The sequence below is a fragment of the Notechis scutatus genome, chromosome 3 (assembly GCF_049901735.1).
Source record: "Notechis scutatus isolate UNSWTSFEM ecotype Mainland chromosome 3, rNotScu1.2, whole genome shotgun sequence".
NCBI lineage: Eukaryota > Metazoa > Chordata > Lepidosauria > Squamata > Elapidae > Notechis > Notechis scutatus.
The window spans coordinates 127,312,872-127,333,026 of record NC_142011.1 but is presented as its reverse complement, the minus strand read 5'-3'; the positions used below and the strand labels follow the sequence as shown (position 1 = coordinate 127,333,026).

The 20,155-nt window shown below is 36.8% G+C and overlaps 1 protein-coding gene across 5 annotated transcripts in view; it reads right to left on the bottom strand.

Annotated features, from left to right (window-relative positions):
• BASP1 (brain abundant membrane attached signal protein 1) overlaps positions 1–18,769 on the bottom strand; it is a 66,446-nt gene extending 47,677 nt beyond the window's left edge. Inside the window, exon 1 of one of the 5 annotated variants that reach the window (XM_087961169.1) lies at positions 18,665–18,769. The gene's annotated coding sequence lies outside the window, so the exon portion shown is untranslated. Of the gene's footprint in view, positions 1–12,878; positions 13,073–17,060; positions 17,149–17,208; positions 17,708–18,664 lie in introns of those variants that run through there. The other 4 variants (XM_026673442.2, XM_087961168.1, XM_087961167.1 and 1 more) reach the window with 4 other exon arrangements.
• Positions 18,770–20,155: the final 1,386 nt, after the last annotated feature.

Genomic DNA, 20,155 nt, shown 5'->3' with positions numbered 1-20,155 from the left:
AGATTTGACATGTATTCAAGTTTTTACATGTCATTTTCCAGAACTGCAGGGCATTTCTTGCAGGGCATTCATATGACTTGCTCTCACCAATCCGTCAAGCTTCCTAGGTATAACGTCTTTTTAACTGATTTGTGTATTATTTTGTTCTTGTACTTTGCTTACTGAGTTTAACATGAAGATATCTCTCCATTTATTTAAGAGGAAGTTAATCTTTTGGAATTTTCATCTGGAATCCTCCCTTATCCTTCCATACAGTATATCATCTTTTAGCTGAGAATGTCTAGATTCTACAGAATGAGACTTCAAAGATTCTTATTTTATGAATCTGAACTCTGTTCCACTAATGAAAGGAAAGAATATCCAAAGCCTTGTGCCTTTCTCAAAGGGATGGAAATTTTAAATAATATTTATTTACTCATTTATTAATTCAATTTCTATAGCCACCCAACTCAGCCACCTGATTCTCGGCAGCTTACAATTCTAAAATTATAAAACAATTAAAACAATTTATGAAGCATTAAAACAATAAAAACCCACAAAATAAATAAGTATAAAGAACGGCCATAGTGATTAATCAACTAATAGCAAAGTAACAAAGAGGAGTGTGGTGGCCTCCCACTTGGAAGATTGAGAGTTCAATCCTAGGTAGCAGTACATGTCCCTCTTGGATTACAAAGAAAAAAAAATCTGCTGTAAAGTTCATGTAGGCATCAGGAAGCCAGTAAATGTTCAGCTCCATCCAGTCACCCCAACTATACCCCAAACAGGGACAAATAGGTTTGTAAAAAGGGAGGGTTTTTTTTAGTAAGTTAGCCAGGTAACAGTGCTTTTAACACATTCTGAGCCCCAAGTTGGGTACATAGCCAAGTTTTTAAACCTTTGCAAAAACCCAGCAGGGTTTCATGGAACATCAATCCCCAGAATTCCTCGTCAACCTGGCCTTCAGCTTTCCATTATACTGGATGGGTGCCATTTTTGTAGATGACTGCCTTGTTCCATTACTGTAGATTATATATAAAGAATTAGTTGTCAATTTAATTAGATCTAAATTACTGATCGACAGAGGTAGTCATCAATTAATGATGGATGGCTATTACTAAATGATGTCAGAAAATGCAATGTCAGTTGTCACGGCACTTAGCAATGGTAATTCCAGCACTTCTGGTTGCCTTTAAGTGAACCTCATGACAGTTAAGCAAGGATGTCACCTCATCACCGTATGCAATTTCCTCATTGACTTCCTGTGTTGGAAGCTGGCAAAGAAGATCGTGAACAAACAACTTATCAGCATGGGACATTGTGATGGCCAGAACTTCAAGGACCAGTTGTTAAGTTCCACCCAGTATCATTACAAGTTCAAATGATCACTAAATGAGTGGTTGTTAACTAAGGACCACCTGTATTTGAAACTACAATGGAAAACAACCACTTGATTCCATACTGGCCTTTACAGAGGATCTCCTTCAAACACAGGTGTCAACTCGCTATGTCCTGTTGCCATCATGTGATGTTTCACGATGTTTGTGGAGCTGGGGTGGGCGTGGCCTGCACATGACATATCTGACCCATGGGCCACCAGTTTGACACCCCTGCCTTAGAGTAAGGGGAAAAGATAGCTGAAGTGAAACAGATGAAAACTTTTGAAAATATACAGAAAATATATAGTTCATTACAACTTCCTTCAAAAAAATCCCAGGTAAAAATGTTTCATAAAGCCCACTATTTCCAGAATTCTTTGAGCTGAAAAATTAGCATTAAAGCAATGCAAGCTGGTCAAAAAAAAGAGATTTGGATCAAAGGTAGTAGTGCAGAGACTTGAACAGAGGCATGCATTATAGATTGTATAAAGATTGAGGAATGTCAACAAAGAAGATATTAGCAAAGCAATAATGACAAAAAAGACACCAAGTCTTGAGCAAGAAATTTAGCAACTCCAGAGAAAGCAAAGAGGAAGATTTTTTGAGAAGTTGAAACAGCAGCAGCAGCAGAGGAAAACATGTTAAGGGCCTAATTGCTTGGAGTAGAAAGGAAGGAACTGCATATACTGTACCATAAAAGTTTTGAAGAAAGAGGAAGAAAAGAGGAAGTTGACTACAAGATTAAATTAAAGTGAAATGGTTCCTGATCACTGTGCTCACTTTGGGAAACAAGACATCAAAAAAAAAATTGATGGGAAAGAAAAGTTAATAATGGCATAGTGAACCGGAAGCTTACTTACTCTAGGCAGGATTATTTTGACTGTCAATGGAACCAGAATAAGTACAGTAATTAAGGACAGGGCTTTAATATAATTATGATGTGAAGACATAATGTCAAAAATAAGCTAAGAAGGCTTTAGTTAATTATAGAAGTCAAGCAGTCTAAGACTTCTTATTAGGTAGGGTCTTCTTAGTGTAATATAGAAAGCTAAGCTCTGGAACAGGAACAAGACATTAAAATGGATCTCATCTAATTTTATTTCTTAGATTAAAATTTATTATTCCAGTTCTACTTGAGTAATTACAAATGATATTACTTCCCTCCCTATTATTGTAGTACCTGTCAAGGATGTCCCATATCTGCTCTTATATTTAATTTACTTTGGTTTGTTTTATTTGAAAATTCTGTGATACTCAAATTACCATATATAGATGGCAGGAGCTGTTATTATATATGGATGATATCTTATATATGTCTAAGAACTGTCAAAGATCTGTGGCAATATAATCAATAGTCTGGATATAAAATAAACTGAAATAGATCAAAATATTTTGCCAGAAAGCAATAAGCTTTCTATGGAAATATAGAAGAATGACTTTTTTCTTTTGTTCATATTCTATTAACATACTTGCACCTAGAAAATATATTGTTTGGTTAATATTAATATTTCAAATAATTTCGCACAGATTAATGGACAATGATGAAGCTCCAGGGTTTTCCCTTTCAGGGTTACATTTTAATATGAAAATTCTTTTTAATTTTCTGATTTTTAATATTTTGGGCATATTTTGTTAACATCTATATTGCATTAAAGCATAATGAATATGACATTGAATATATACCACTATGAGTCCAACTGCTAGGGAATTCTGGGATCTGAAGTCTACACATATTAAACATGAAAATACATCTTTCAAATATCAAGACCAATCTTATTGCTTGGGCCTAAATATAATGGGAACTCCATTATATTTCCTGCACTGAGAGCTGAAATGTACTGATTTAAATGATAATTGGTTAGAAATTAACAATTGATCAATATTCTAATGAAAAACTGACCCTTTTGAATAATCCTTATTTAAAATCAGCTGAACTTATATTACACTGATTTAAGTTCTTAGAAGAAAGTTAAGATCTGAAAATCTTAAATTACATAGCAAACATTGGAATTTATTTGTTTATTAAGAACTTGATCATTCCACAAAAAATCAGCAGTTCCTGGAAAGACACTTTTGTACTAGATACCAAGAGTTGATTTTTAGGAAACATGACAATTCTCACTATTTGGAATTGCACTTTATTGGTATAAAGAAAACAGCAGACTATGTTTCTCTGTGGTCAAGATTCCATTTGCTCTTACAAAATGAGCTGTAGCAATTCTTATATAAACATAATTGTTACATTTTTGTAGCTTTTTCTTTTTGTTAATTTGTTTTGTAGTTTTATCTTGTTTTGTTCTACTGTATTTGCATTCAGTTTTTTTTCATTTTGTAGTTATATTAAAGCAATAAAACATGTTTAGAAGCAAGACAATAAGAGCTATGAAGCCTGAAGTTCCTAATTAAAATGTCGTGGTGGCTATGGATTTACTAGATGAAATCAGATAAGCTAACTTCTCTTAGTCTTGTTTCAAGGCTCCCTGTCTTTTGTTTATTTGGCACTCAACATAGAAGCATGGCAGATGAGATACCAAATGTTCTACTGTGACATGAAAGAAGCATCCTTCTTTCAATTACGTTTGACACTACATGTTGTTCTCTTCAAAAATAGGCTTCATCTGAAGACTTTACAGTACTTAGCTTAAACCCACAATCCACACCCATCAAATTGTCTTGTACATTTGGTCAGCATTCCCCACCACTACCACCATCCTGGCTCATTATCAAAATCTATTTTGCTTTTAGACATCATGAGAGACTTAAGAACTGGGGGCAGTGGCATGGAATGAGAATGCCTTATTGTTTCAGTGTATTTATATGACCATGTTTTTTGCATAAAAGTCTGGGAAAACCTATAATGCATATACATACTGAGAATTTGCATATAGTTTAGCAAAGAGGGCAAGCACCAAAGATAGATAGATAGATAGATAGATAGATAGATAGATAGATAGATAGATAGATAGACAGATAGATATAGAGATATAGGGAGAGGGAGAGAAGTAGTGGTGTTCATAAAATTGTGTGTAAGCATTCACCTGACAATTCATCATATTTATTTTTAACAGAAAACCACTCTATAAGGGATCCTGTTGAATGTAGTTTTTTCCATTACTGCTTCTCTTTTTATCTTATTGCTTTCTCTTTGCATTCCACCATATTAGGGATTTCCTCCCAAAGTAATTTATGACAACAGCAATGCTGTCAAAACATCTTGCAATGAATTAAGCCCATAGATATACAGTAATTGTCTTAATTTGCATGCTTATTCTTTTTTCTACACAACTTTTGTTAATGAAAAGTTTAGATTTATTTGTTACATAATTTGCATCTAAACAACTCCCTCCCAGTCTATAAAGGCCACCACCAAGGCTCTTACCTATTAGGTTTCCCTGGGAGCAATGCAACCTTCATTGCCATTTTTTTTCTCTTTTTCTTATACCCCCAAGCTGTATAGGTAGCCCTCGATATGACCACAATTGAGCCCCAAATGTATGTTGTTAAGTGAGACATTTGTTAAGTCAACTTTGCAACCTTTCTTGCCACAGCTGTTAAGTGAACCTGGCTTCCCCACTTGGGGAAAAAGGTTGCAAAAAGTGATCATATGACCCTGGGACACTGCAACCATCATAATTATAAGTCAGTTGCCAAATGTCTGAATTTTGATCATGTGACCATGGGGATGCTGCAATGGTCGTAAGTATGAAAAAACAGTCATAAACCACTTTCTTCAGTGCTGCTGTAACTTCAAATGGTCACTAAACCAACTGTTGTTAAGTCAAGGATTACTTGCATTACCTACTTCTTGGCATGCATCTCAGCCTCTAAATAACAATCAATAAGTTAATCAAGCAATAAAATAAGCTTAAAGTACTAACGTGGCAGAAACAAATTAAACAAGGCCACATTTCACCAAGGAACAGGAGCTAGTTCAACTTGTCTGGGCTTGGAAGCTAAGCAGGGTTAGGCCAAATTAGTACTTGGATGGGAGATCTCAGGAAATATTAGTAGAAATTACATCCCGGAAGAAGATGGTGGCAAACTATTTCCCAAAAAATCATATGGACATATCTGTAAAATCACCAGGTGTCAACTCTGATTTAAATAAGCAATGCTACAATATATTTATTTTGTAGACACTCAATTTTGGTAGACACTTCTACTTGCTCATTAGAAGCAAACAATAACAATACTAAAACAATAATTTTATAAATGTTTCTCCTCCCAATTCTATTATTATTTAACTATTACTGGATACTGTAATAGTAAAATGCATTACTTTTAGAAAGGATGTGTAGGGGGAAATGTTACTGGCCTATACCTGGCATCCAAGCATAGTTATTGAAGATTCACTGAATCTCTCTGAAGAGTGATAAGTACCTTGCCCTTGCTTCCCAATGTCAAAAGTTCATCTGTAAAATGTAACATTTCCAGAGTACCCAGGAATGACATTTGTACTGTTAGTTCCAGTCGCTCTTGCAGCGTTGCTGTTCTGCCACCACCGCTATCAGTTATTTTTGTATTGATTTATCATTTGTGCCTGAGGAGATACATTATGTAAGATGAGGCTCATTGGAGAGCACTTAGCTCAGTGCCTGCATGGAGTTGGAGAGGTGTGCAAAACCAATAGGTGGTTCTAAGCAGGACATCTGAGTATGGATGCACAAAATGCTTCGAGCGGAAACTTATTCCAAAATGGCTATTGAACATACTATATCTTGGACCTTTGTACACACTATCCTGTGCACACACTATCCTGGACCTTTGTAGTTTATGATTGGGTTAATCTGGTAATTTCATTTCCAATTTAGCCAGCACAGCCACAGAGATCTATCGCTATCAGCTCAGAATAGATACGTGGAGTGGAATTCTGCAGTACAGCAGGAGTTAATTAGCAAGGTCAGGAATGAAATGGTTGTGGACTCAGTTTTGCCACTTCCTTTGCACAAACTAGAAAAGACAGCTTATTGGTAGGTAAGTTATCAGTAATGTGTTTCATTTTTTGTTAGAGGGAAATGTTGACTTATATGAAGTGGGTTGCATGTGGGCTTTATGTGATACTTTCCTTTGCTGCCTTGTAGACTCTTAAATAAAGCAGGTAAATGCAAATAAACACAAATAGCTATGGATGGGTAGGTGTGTTACATATTCTGCTTCACCGAAAACTGTTGTTAATACTGCTGAAATTGTAAGATGTAAATATAAAGATTATTACCTAGCACTGTGTTGAATGTCTTGGGTCAATCTGCTAAGCTTTGGTATGTTTGTGTTTACACTCTGTATATGTTCTTTTTTGTAAGTTTGACACCTAGTTTTAAATGTATTTAAAACTGCAAACATCAAATCTGGGTTGATCAATTTACTGAATTTGGTGTGCATGTGCTTGCATTCCGTGTTATTTGTGTGTGCCTTGTTGATTTTCGTCTTCAGGGCATATGAGCTAGTTTGCAAAATTCAGTGCATTCGGGTTTGTTAGTGTGTGTACAATTGGAATAGTAATGCAGTTTATTTGTGTAAAAGTAGATGGCTGCAGACAAGTCCAGTGCATATTAACATAGCAGATGCTTTTTTATTAGGCCTCTACTGAGAGCAGACGGACCCCGAAAGAAAAACAAAGAAAAACTCTAAAAATCCTGCTCTGTGAACTTGTTTCCTAAATGAGTCAGGGTGGGAATCCATACTGACTGCTTTCTGCTATTCAACCTGCAGGAAAAAATGGCTAAGGGAATAATTACCTATTTTTATGGTCCTATGGTGAAGAAAGCCTATCCTCATTGGTTTATATGGCTAGAAAATCCAGGGGTGAGGGGAATACTCAGAAAAACAGCATGTTACTTTGTTTTAAATGTTGAACCATTGGAATATGGCCAAGTTAGGGTTTTAGAAAAAATTAAGCATAGCAAGATTTCCAAGATTATATTTATTTCCAATTTCATCACATCCTTACTTCAAACCCAAAACTAATCCTGATTCCTTGAAACTGTGCTTTGGAGCATTTCAAGTTTGGCACATTGAAATAATATTAGTTGATGGCCCTATTTAGTAACAGCTAAAACTAACATTCTCTGAAATTAATAACTCTTACGTGAACAGATACTACTTTTGTATTTTAGTAGGGGAATCCAATGGTAATATTTAAGGAGCAATTTATTGCAGTCACAACTTGGCACGTTATGTCAAATTAAATACTACAGTCTTTAAACTATCTTTGATGGCTTGGCACAGCATATGAGGCTACTATGGCTTAGTCATCAAATCTATGATTAAAAATGGCATAGTACATTTATCACTTAATGGGGCTCTGTTCAGCAAGTTTCTCCCCTCCTTTCCTCTCTGTTAAGCCTTAGCTCAATGCCATCTATGGCCCATGTCTCTTGATTAGAAATCTGTCTCAATAAAATTTGAGAAGAAATCAAAATCAAGGAGTTGTCAGTTTGCCTGAAACAAAAGATAACGGGCAAAGCAAAACTGGGGAATCTAGGAATTACAGTAAACAGCATTTGGTCTGCTGGAGGGTCAAAAGAAATGTTCTGAAAAGCCTTTAAATGTTTATTAAAAAGAACCAAAAGGATGTTTGTAATATTTCTAATGAATACTAATTAAGGAAATGTTATGAGTCTTTATATTAAAAATAATAATATGATATTATGACTTGCTTCTGCAATATCCCCCCCTCCCAATTTTTAATTTTCTCTAGGGTGCATTTTTAAATGATTACGTGAATTTGCTCCATTATAGAGGAGCATAAGCCATGTGTCCAGAGATTTGCAGCAATCCTCCTACTCCTTTCATTTGCTATGACGGTAAAAAATAACTGAGACTAGCGAGTGAATTTCTGTAGTCTTCTAGCAAGGACAGCTAAAACTTAGATCCCATTTGGGTTACATACTAATGTGGGTCAAGAGGCTTAATTGTATGGCTGTATAAAGTTTCCACTCAAGAAATTAGAAAATCTTTGAGAATATGAGTCTACATACTCATATGTAGGAAGCAAATCCTTGTGGAATCCTCAGGAGGAAGCAAATCCTTGTGGGATGTTCTCCCATGATGAAGCTATCTATGCAAACTGTCAAGACACCAACAGGGGAAGTGCTCATTTCCTCAGTCCTCTGAACCTAAATTGTTGCTTAGGGACCTGAAAAATGCTACTGATCTTTCATTTTCCACTTGGTTTCACAAATATAGCAAAGTGGGCTTATATCATCAGGCAATGTAAGGCAGTTATTTCAAACAGCAGTTTAGCTATCATAAAAAGGAAACAATGAGTAGGTGATAGACCTCTAAGAATCAGCATTGGTTTTACATGAAAAAAGGGAAAACAATCATTAGGCAACCCTTCTAAGTCTCATATAGGCTAAGCCACTTTGTCTTTCTTTGCATTATCTTCTCCACTGTTCTATCAATATCATACTGTTTGTTATTTCATCTTTCTTTTGTTAAAATGTCATATTTCCCAGTTTTGATTTCTCTTCTCTTGTTTACCCTTACAAAATCAGAAAAGGGAAAATAATAAACCTGAAAATGATCACAGGGAGGGAGGGAGGGAGGAAGGAGGAGGCTGAAAGGTTGTTTTTATTATTTATTAAATGTATATGCTGCCCATCTCACCAATAATTATATTTTCTTAGAAGTTAAACAAATCTCAAAAACTTTTAATAAACAATATAACAACAAATAAACAGCATTCAATTATTGGTTGTAATTAGAGCCATAGTGGCGCAGTGGTTAAAGTGCAGCACTGCAGACTACTTCTGCTGACTGACAGCTGCCTGCAATTTGGCAGTTCGAATCTCACCACGCTCAAGGTTGACTCAGCCTTTGTTAAAATGGGGACCCAGATTGTTTGGGGCAATATGCTGACTCTGTAAACTGCTTAGAGAGAGCTGTAAAGGACTGTAAAGCAGTATATAAGTCTAAGTACTATTGCTACTGTATAATACTGTAATTTTACTGTAAGAAGATTTTGAAAAATAAAATAGCAGAAATGCAACATATTGCCTGTATTAGATCAATTTTCCACTTTGGGATGTCTTTGAAGATTGAATAAAACAAATATACTATTCCTGAAAGAAAGGATTTTTAAAAAATGGTAAAACTATAATCTGAAACTTTGTTTGAACTGGGACATTTTCCTTTTTTTTCTTTGCTTCATTCATTCTGCAAACCTACTCAGAGTAAGTTATTATTTTTAAATATTTTGAAACAGTACATTTAGATGTCATAACTATTTAGAAAAAATAAAATAGTATATAGGATACGAAGATACTGCACAAAGAAAGGATATTCTTACAGTATGTTCCATTCTCCATAGGTGTTTTCTTTGGTACCCTGCTTAATGCATGGACCATCTGTTTTATTGCATATGGTTTCTATTTTCAAGTCTCTGATGCTTTTAGGAATTTGTACCTTGACTTCATTTACTGATGTTTAGCTGCAATATGAACCGATTGACAAGTGAAAGGCCAACCAGTTCACACCCTTCAGTCCATTCCCAAGTTATTTCCTGAATCAACTCAGTTTTTTAATCTAAAACATTCAACCTTCAACCCACCAAAAGGGTTGGTGTTTGGGTGGAAGACATTTTCTCTAAGCTTGTCCTATTCTACATTACTTTCCCATAAAATGGAGATCAAAGTAGAAAAAAATTCTAATACCCAAGGTGTTTCTATGTGTGGGGGGAAATATTGGTTTTTTTTTAATTATCTGACATAGAAAACCCATTGAAGTATTCAGTTTTATCAATGACAAGCAGTATTTTTTCCTTAATGGAAATATTCTTTTACTCTTTTTTTGTTGGCCCCTTTTTCCAATGCAATTTCTGTAGGCTCTAACTGTGGCTGATTTATTAATCTATATCAGTAGGTTTCAAAAAAAAATTCCCACTATTTGAAACTTTCTGGAAGGCTTTAATCTCTCATATACACACCATATATACACATATACAAAAGTGTGGTATAACAAAAGAAATGATAGTTTAATAACCATACTACCTTTCTAAAGTAGTAGTGTGCATGTTTCTGTGATTAACACTTGTGAGATTGGGATAATAATTTCCAAAACGTTTAACTATAGGCTAAGCTTAGTATTCATATTCCTCTTGTACAGGGTTGAAGTAGCCCAGTCCCTATGCTATATACCAGGTAAGTAGGGCATTTGCAATCCTATCTGGGGAGATCTGATGAAGAGAAAGTTGGGTTCACTTGCCTATTTATTAATCTAATCAAACAGTCTCAACCTTCATTGTCTAGACAAAAGAAAAAGAAAAAAAAACAAGAGGAGCTTTCATCAAGCATCTGGATGCTGCTTACAAAGCCCTAGTAGTTCAGAAATGTTTGTTTTATGGTTTTTGTTCTAGACTTTTATTTGAATATCATTATAAACACATATTTCATCCCATATCCATTATCCGATATATGACAGAACCATTCTTTTCATTTGGCTGTGACCAAACTGTTGGGTGACCAAACTGTTTCTGGAGAAAACAACTCACTTTTATCATACAATTTTGCTATCTAAATGAGCTCATCTTTACACCATAGTACCATAGTAGCTTTCAGCCATATCTAACCCAGACTGGCAACATCCTAACACATTAAAGTTAAGATGAGTGATCCCCAAATCTGCCAATCAAATTAAGGACCAGACTGTATATTATATCTGTGAAGACAAATCCATCAGTCCTGTGTTGTAGTGTGTGTGTGTGTGTGTGTGTGTGTGTTTACTGCATAGAAAAGTATTATCATACTGTCAGCTACAGCTCTTAATGTGAAGACTGTATACATGATCACATTGCTCTATGCAATAAGGTAGTTATGTTACAGAATAGGACTAGAGATTGCAGAATGTTGATTTGGACTTTTTCTCCAGTGCATTCTGGCCCTGACATTAGGTTTTCCTCTACAAACTGTGGTTGCTATATTATATGGAGTTCTTAGACTGACTTAAGACCATGATAGAGATTATGTAATGTAGAATTATGGTGTAAGATGCTTTTTTTAACAAAGAAGCAAGAACTATGTAGCCCTTTGAATATCAAACAAAATTTGAATTTGAAACAAAAGGGTAATTCAGAATATACAGGTGTGCAAAATAGCACCTGTCTACAGCTTCTTCAACCAAATTCAGAGTGTTGCACAACCCTATTAATGACCAGACTTAATAGTTAAAAGGGCCAATCACTTCTGAAATTTCATATATATGAAAACTGGCCATAGTATCCAGCAGTCAGACAAAAAAATATTCAATTCAGCACCTGCCCTGAGCTAATCTGTTTAAAGTGGTCATCTGATTGAAAAGTTGAACTGGAAAAAAAAAAGGGAGAAATTCCAATTCAGTATATGACCTGTGTGGAAAGATTAAACAGCTTTTTTTGAAGAGCTGGTGTGTCTAACACATATCCAAAGGTCTTCAAACTTGGCAAGTTTAAGACTTCTGGACTTCAACTCCCAGAATTCCTGAGCTAACGTGACTGGAGGAGGAATTCTGGGAGTTGAAGTCCATAAGTCTTAAAGCTGTCAAGTTTGAAGACCCCTGAATATACTAAAAGACTTGCAACACATTATGATAGAACAGTGATGACAGGGTGAAATGTAAAAAGGGGCACAAATGGTATATAATGGCAAACTGAGGTAGGCTAGGTAAGTTCCAGATTCTTAATTTTACAACATACTTTCAGAATGGAATTCAGAGTAATTATATTATACTTGATTACAGAGTTTGAAATATTGATCAAGAAGATCTGTTTGTAAATTAAGTAACATAATATTTGCATTTTCAGTAGGTACTCAATCAGAGGGAGACAATGTATTGTATCCTAAGAAATTATTTTTGGTTTGCCTGTGTTTTTTTTTTGCTAAAGATGAGACAAAAGCTAACTGGGAATGGAGGAAGGGCACATCATTTTGAAAATGGTTTCCTTTTAAACTACATCACTTCCAGACATTTAATTCACTAATTAGGACAAGACAATAGTTGTACAAACAATTGGACAATAGTTGTACAAACAATAGTTGTACAATACTTTAAGGATAACAGTTAATGAAAACTCCTTAGCTAATAATCAACGGTAGTACTAGGCCATAATCACAGTGAGGATCTCCAGAAGAAACCTCAAATTCAATCTAATCCCATAAATTATACATTTTTCAGCTGATAGACTTTCGCTTGAACTATACTATATTCTGCTTGTGGCATGCTATAGATTGAGAATTTCAAACTGTGTTTTTTTTCTGGAATAAAGAGGGGCAAAGAAGATGAGGAAGGAAAAAGAGCAAGTATGGAAACAGGATCCATAGAAATTCTGCTTCTTTACCTAAAATAAGACCCATTTCCCAGGATTTTTTTTTCTCACTTTCAAGGCACATCATTTGCACAAATCTTCTTGAAAACATGTGAACTGGCATTTTCAAATGAAAAGCAAAAGCTTCCATTAAGATTAAATTAGTCCTCTCAAGCACATACTATACTGAGAATTTGTTCCTTTAAACTCTTTCTTCCAAGTAAAAAACACATTATACTTACCAGGAACTGTCTTCCAGTGAAATCAGAAGCTACTTCCAAGCAAACATGTTTAAATTTTAGGTTACTGGCTGATCATTAATGACAAAGCAACTTCATCAGATCATTTAATCTTGTTATAAATCTGTCACATAGAAGCAACATCTACTAACTCTAACAAATGTACCTCTGGTTGCTGTATTACAAATATGATTGTCAATCATTTACTCAAAAGAGACCTTGCAAAAAAAGATAAAAAGAACTTAGGGTGTTAAAACAAAGTTCCATTTTATGTTGCAAATTTCAGCAAAGACTTCAACAACTTCTGCTTTTCTTATGAAAGATGGTTTTTTAAGTATAACTACACTTACATAGTATGCTTAGTCAGTCAGCAACAATGACAGGAAAATAAAAGACACATTAGAAAATATGTTTTATTTGCAGTTTTCTAGACAGCTTGACACTATTTTTTTCCTTACCATCTATTTATAACATATGTTTGAAGGGATAAAGAGCAGACAAGACTATAAATATTATCTCAAACAGAACTTAAGCAATGTTAGATCACTTGAGCAATAAATTTTTCTCAGTTGCAGAGCAGCAATGCTGCATGTGATAGATTTCCTCAACAGTTAGTTTACTAACAAATTTCCTGAATTACTCAATCAGATGGTTTAATAACTTACCAGACACCAAAACAAATGAGAGGAAGAGGAGTCAGTATAGGCTGCAAAAATCTGGATAACCATTAGAGGGCAACAAAGAGGAATAGAAAAGTCTTTGGAGTCATTTGCAGTAAGTATTATTTCAGGGTAGAGAATAGCCCTGGGATATATAGTTCATAAAATAAAACTATGTAAATGACAACTTGAGTATTTATTCCATAATTTGGAAATATTCAACAATAAACAGATCCTTTAATGGAAAGCCTTATATAATAACAACCCTTATTCTCCTTCCAAATTTCTAGTTTCTGTTTTCTCTTCTCATATCTAAACCAAAGCTGCTACTTTTAATAGCCCCACTTCCGTGCCTCCATGTGGTTGTTTCTCAGAAAGTCTGTGCATTGGCCCAACTCTTGTCTAAGAGTTGAGCAATTGTTGAGTTAATTTATTATAGCAAAATTATATAGCAGTCTGCTTTGTGTCTTTTTTGTAATTAAATGGATGATGAACAACAAATTGAGGCAATTGTTGTAGTTATAACAATGTATAAAAGTTAACCAATACTTCCAAATTACATAATTTATTTTATTTAGCAATTGAATTCTTCCAATTGTGGCTTTTCAAATTTGTTGAAAAACTTGCCCATCTTTGGTAAAATATCCTCCTCGCCCAAGCTAAATCTGGGTGGTATTCACACAGTTTCTGTTACTATTATGGAAATTGACTTTGAGGCCTGTAGATGGAAGGAAGATACCCAATCAGCATTCAAGATAGCATTTAATTGGCTGTATTGTTGTTTCACTTGATTGATAGATAAGATAGACAGAGACAGACAATACATACACTTGGGCCTACCACTGGTTATTCATTTTTCATGTGGCAGTTGTTGATAAGACAAATCTCTCAGTAGATCTCTATCTGAGATAAGCTTGACAATTTAAGTGATTTCCTTTATTATAAATATTCCAGGCAACCAACATCTTCTGAGATGAGTTTGACCATTTGCATCAACCACCCACATAATAAGAAACATATAACCATATTAAAAAATAAGGGAACAATTACAATCTTAAAGATCTACTTGACAGATGAAGAATTTTTCAGTTCTCTTAAATACTTGAATCTAAACAAATGTTAATTGCACACACCTTACTGGCCTTTATCAATTGAAAAAAAAGAATTTGTTCACTTCCAGAATCTGCTATAATAGCAACATTTTCACTAAGTGTGTTGATGCAGCCACTAAGCTTCACTAAAATAAACCCAGTTGTCTTTATGTTCCTAACAAGTAGCCAGCTTTTGCTACATGTTAATACAGAGGAGCGGGAAAATGATTATCATGCACTCAATAAACAACTGAGAAAATCAAGAGAAGCAATAAGTGGAGTTTCAGGAGACAGAATCTGAATACCTTCATCCATTTCTGTCCTCACAGGAAACCATTACAGAAAAGAAAGCATCCCGCTAAGGTGGGAAAATCTGAATAACAGTGGCAGCTTAAATGTCTGCTATGGCAACATTTTCTTCTAAGTATCATGAAATGTGGAATTTAATTGCATTACACACACTGACGTTCCCTAATTGTCATCTTCCAAAGGATCAGCCTAATTAGTGCATTTCAACTACCCTTCTAATGTTTGCAGACAAGATGGCCAGCTTAGCAGATGCTAGTTGAGGAGTAGAAAAACATAATGAAATGGTTGCCCCAGTTCTCAGCAGTTGCTTGAGAGCCATTTTGCAAGACATGAGAGTGAGGGGGGGGGGGAACACCCTACACATACCATTTCCATTTATTTACCTTGATTTTTCATTCATTTAAATGGCAGAGAAGATATGTTTTTTCCTGCCATAAAAGTAAACATATTGAGTGGTAATATCACACTAATGACTATCTTACCCATTCTACCATGAACAAGGATTTTCCTCTTTAATAATAGACATAATTCCATCCATGTGGGATTGCACATGCTGAGACTTTAAACACTGGGTTTAAAGCCAATACAATATTTCCCAATGCAATTATTTAAGTGGGGACTGTTGATGAACGGATTTCCTAAAAGGGTGTCCTACAGATCCTGCGTGATTACTCTCTCAAGATGCCAGTCTTTGTTCCAATAATTCTGATATGAGCCTGCCTAAGGATGGAACGACTGGTCTCATCTCTCTTCCACACCCTGCTCTCCTACGCATGCGCCACACGAAGACAAAGGAATAGGTAATTACAGAAGACTTTCATTCATTTCCCCTGCAGTACAGCAAAAGAGAAGCCAAACTGGAGGGTTTTTCTCACCCATCTACATGATGTGGCAGAAATTCTGTGCAAGCATGCACACCACTGATGACTCCTTTAAAAGCATCCCTTCATTAAACAGGGGGTGGCCTGGTTTAACATTTCCAGCGTTACAATTTAAATGCACATCCTAATAAGGCAGTCCGCAAGGGTGGGGAAAAAGGAAAACGCCAGGATTTAGGATTTGCAAGATATACAGATTTGCTGGGCTGGGGGTGGGGGGGGGAGGTGGAGGAAGGGTCTTTCATCTGAATATTCATGGGGCGCGGAGCATCTGTGCAGTAATTCTGATCTTAATAAAGATGGATCGTCGGTTTTTAAAAGCTCTTGTCTTGCAGCTTTTGTATTAACCAGGGCGGGGGATTAAAACTGTGACAGCGTCTCTTTTTTTTTTTCCCAAGTCACATCGGTGAGTACTAACGAAACCATAAGCTCTTTTCTTTAGGGTCGTCAAAGAAAAGAAGAAGAAAAAAATCCAAATCAACACATGCCCGAATGGTTAAAATCGGCAGCTGTCCATTTACAAAGGAAGTATCATTACCTCCCTCCTTCCCCACCCCGCCACGCCGCCCGTCAGTTCTTCGGGAAAGAAGCTGCACGGTTACTTTTGAACGTTTTGATCACCGGGCATTCCCAAAATGTTTGGAGTTTTCCTGCAAAACGTTCCACAGGTAAAAACTGTGGAAAAGCCTCTTGGGAAGCTCAAGGCTCTGAGAATCGTTCGCAGGGTTCTCTCTTATAAGCGCTCCCTGCCTTTCCTCGCCCCCACCCCCCGCCTTTCTATCCCCCCCCCCACCCAAATCTTCTGCAGGGTCTTAGCAGGAATGAATGTCACCCGCCCTCCCCCCCCCCCCAGCCCCCCGCGCGTTCTTCGAACCGAGCCTTTCTCCTGCAAGGCGAGTGGCTGGCTTTCTAAAAAAGCTTCCTTTAAAAGCCCTCCGCCCCGATCTTCCCACGCATGTTCTCTCCATCAGGCGACCATCCCGCGCGTGTTTCGGGCGTAGCAGAGATTTCATTTCTCTACATCTTCCTGCTCTTATAGCAAAAAAAAAAAAAAAAAAAACCCAAACCCACCGCGATCGTTCTCTTTCGGAGTAGTAAAAGCCAACGTCCAGACATGTGCGCTCCATAAGGCGATTCCCAAGAACGGATCCATTCTTTCCCCTAGACCGTAGTTCTTGTATTTATTTATTTCCCCCCCTAAGGCAGATTCTTTAATCTCTTAATGCACACGCGCGCGAACATACACACCCATCAGACATGTATACCTGCCCGAAATCGTTTCGGGAGAAGCGTCCAAACCCGACCGCCTGGAGGAAAGAATCAAATCAATTGGCCAGCGAGGAAGAAAAAAAAATCAAGCTCTCAGATGGCGACGAAGAGGCGCGGCAAGCCTTACCTTCTTTTCCTCGGCTCCTCTGTCCCCTTTTGTGCGGATTGAGGGGTGGGTGGGTGGTCACAAAGAGAGAGAGACACACACAGAGAGAGGCCCGGCTAAAGCCCCGCGCCCACTGACTGAGACGCCGGAGATCTCCCTCGCTCGGTTGCTGGGAGTGGAGTGGCTGGAGCTGGCTGATTGGAGCAACGCCGGCGCCGCCGCTACTGCCTCTGCATTTCGCTCTCCCGCCCGCTTCTCTCTCTGACAGTCTGTGTGGGCAGTTCAAAAGCCACACGTGCACGCGCGCGCACACCACTCTCTCTCACTCACTTCCCCCACCCCCGGTTTAGTGAGGGCTTTTTCTACCCTTCCTCTTTTTTAAAAAAAAAATTATTATCCCTCCCCCACCCACCCGCTCCACGCAAGCTCTTGCGCTTCAAAAAGGCTCGCTCGGGCTCGCCCTTAGGGGGCGTCCTGAGGCCAGGTCTTTATATATATATATATACATACATATATATATGTATGTATGTATGTATGTATGTATGTATGTATGTATGTATGTGTGTATGTATATATATATATGTGTGTGTGTGTGTGTGTGTGTATATATATATGTGTGTGTGTGTGTGTGTGTGTGTGTATATAATATATATATATATATATATATATATATATATATATATATATATATATATATATATATATATATATATATATATATATATATATATGTGTGTGTGTGTATGTGTGTGTATATATATATATGTGTGTGTGTATATATAGGATTAGATATAGATGTAGATTCTTAAGTTTTCGCGGGTACTTACATGTATGGTATTCAGCTTTGTTCGGGTATTTTCCCAGTCATTATAGTTGTGCTTTTAAAGTTGTAGCAACGTTTAGGCAGAATCTCATCTGCCATCATCAGGCTTCTGTATTGTGTTCGTCTGTGAGTCAGACTTTCACAGACAGACTTTCTCTGTCTGACTCACAAACGAACACAATATAGAAGCCTGAGGATGGCAGATGAGATTCTGCCGAAACGTTGCTACAACTTTAAAAGCACAACTATAATGACGTGGGAAAATACCCGAACAAAGCTGAATACCATATATGTGTGTGTGTGTATGTATGTATGTATGTATGTATGTATATGAGGATACGTGGTTTGGAAAGTGTCTAAGTGTAGCTTTGAGCCCGAGCTGCCAATATATGTAATATCGGCAGCTCGGATTCAAAGCTACGTTTAGACACCTTCCAAATCACGTCTCCACTTTAGACAGGCAAAGCCTATATAGGTAGCTTGGTTCGACAGGCGCTGCCTGTCTTAAGTGGAGACGTGGTTTGGAAGGTGTCTAAACGTAGCTTTGATTCCGAGCTGCCGATATTACGTAGGGGCTTGCGGACGTGGTGGCACTCTCCATGGCACTTGGAAGAGTCCCGTCCGACACAACAACTCTCCGGCGCTCCTTTTCACCTTATTTCACAATCCAATAAAAGGCTCCCGTTATCTACAACCGTCTGGTTCCTTCCGGAGGAGAGGCAGAAACCTCCAGTCATCTTGAGAGCGGGCGCTGCTTGCGTTTAGCCCGAGACCGCATGGCAAGGACGCTGCCTTGGTGGAGTTTTATTTGTGGTTCTGGGGCGCCCTCTGTAAGCTAACCTGGTGAACAGCAGCTTGTATTTTGTAGGAATTTATATAAGCCGTCGAAATGGTTTTTTGAAGTGTGTTCCTGTACAGTTATGGTATTGAAGATGTTTTAAGTTATGAAATCGTAATGCAGCGTAATATGCAAATATCTTTAATTAAAACTCGATGCATTGTTATGTAGTGGGTTTAAGGGTGCTGATTGCAAATGATTGGATTATGTCCAGTAATCCTGACGATAATACGAAGGACTTACTGTTGCTGTCACATACTGTAAAGTTAAAATGAGCTCAGATTTGGATTTTCGTGTATATTTTTATTTTTCCAGCGCTGCATTAACATGTTCACAAATATGCAAACAAATAGCAAGAAAGACTCAAGCAGGCTTTGTTTATTCAGTATGCTTACATGAAAGACATGTTTAAGGTGGCAGTTTTCCTGCCATTTAGCAGGAAAAGACTGGGAAGGGAAAAATAGACTAAGCTGAATCAAATTGTTCATTTTACATACATAAACATGTATTTACTCAAAATGTGTTCAATTTGCCAGGCAAGCATGTAAAGATTGAAGTGTTCTGCAAACCTTTACTGAAACTTCAGTAAATAGAAAAAGATGGAAAACAAAGTTAAAATACATGTGACTGCAATATCTTCCAAAGGTTAGTAGTACAGAATCCAATGCTGCAGCCACCATGCGTTGGTTCCCATAGCAACCAACGTTTTTTGGTATCTTTTTTTTGCCAGTGCTTTTAAACTGCATCTAAATACAATAAAGAAAATAGTTCTTGTTGTAGAAAAGGCAAAATAAATTACAGCCAAGAGAGGTCAGTTCAGTTTTCCTAGGGGAAAAATATGCAGAATATTCATATCTACAATTATGATGGATATGTACAGCAGTTCAAGCTAAGTGGATATCTAATAATTTCTTCTGTGATGAGCCACTATTCTGAATAAATTAATAGAAACAGTTTGTGAAATAGGAAGATTCTTATTCATATCTAATGTTGCACTTAAATTAATGTACCATTTTTACTTTAGAATCCATCATGTCACATTAATTCCTTAATATTCACATGTACTTGGAAACAAGCAGCCCAGAGGAAGGAGGGAGGATTGGACTATAGATCTACTAATTGTTACAAAAACAAGAGGCAAAACATGCATTCCCATTAAGCTATCCCTGTCTAAGTTATTGTATTACAACAACCCTAATATGTTTAGGGTCAAATAAGTTCCTTCAATGGAACATTATATCCGGTATTGAAATTATTGTCCTGGCCTATTAATTTATTAGCAAACTATTAAGAGGCTTCGGTAAGGG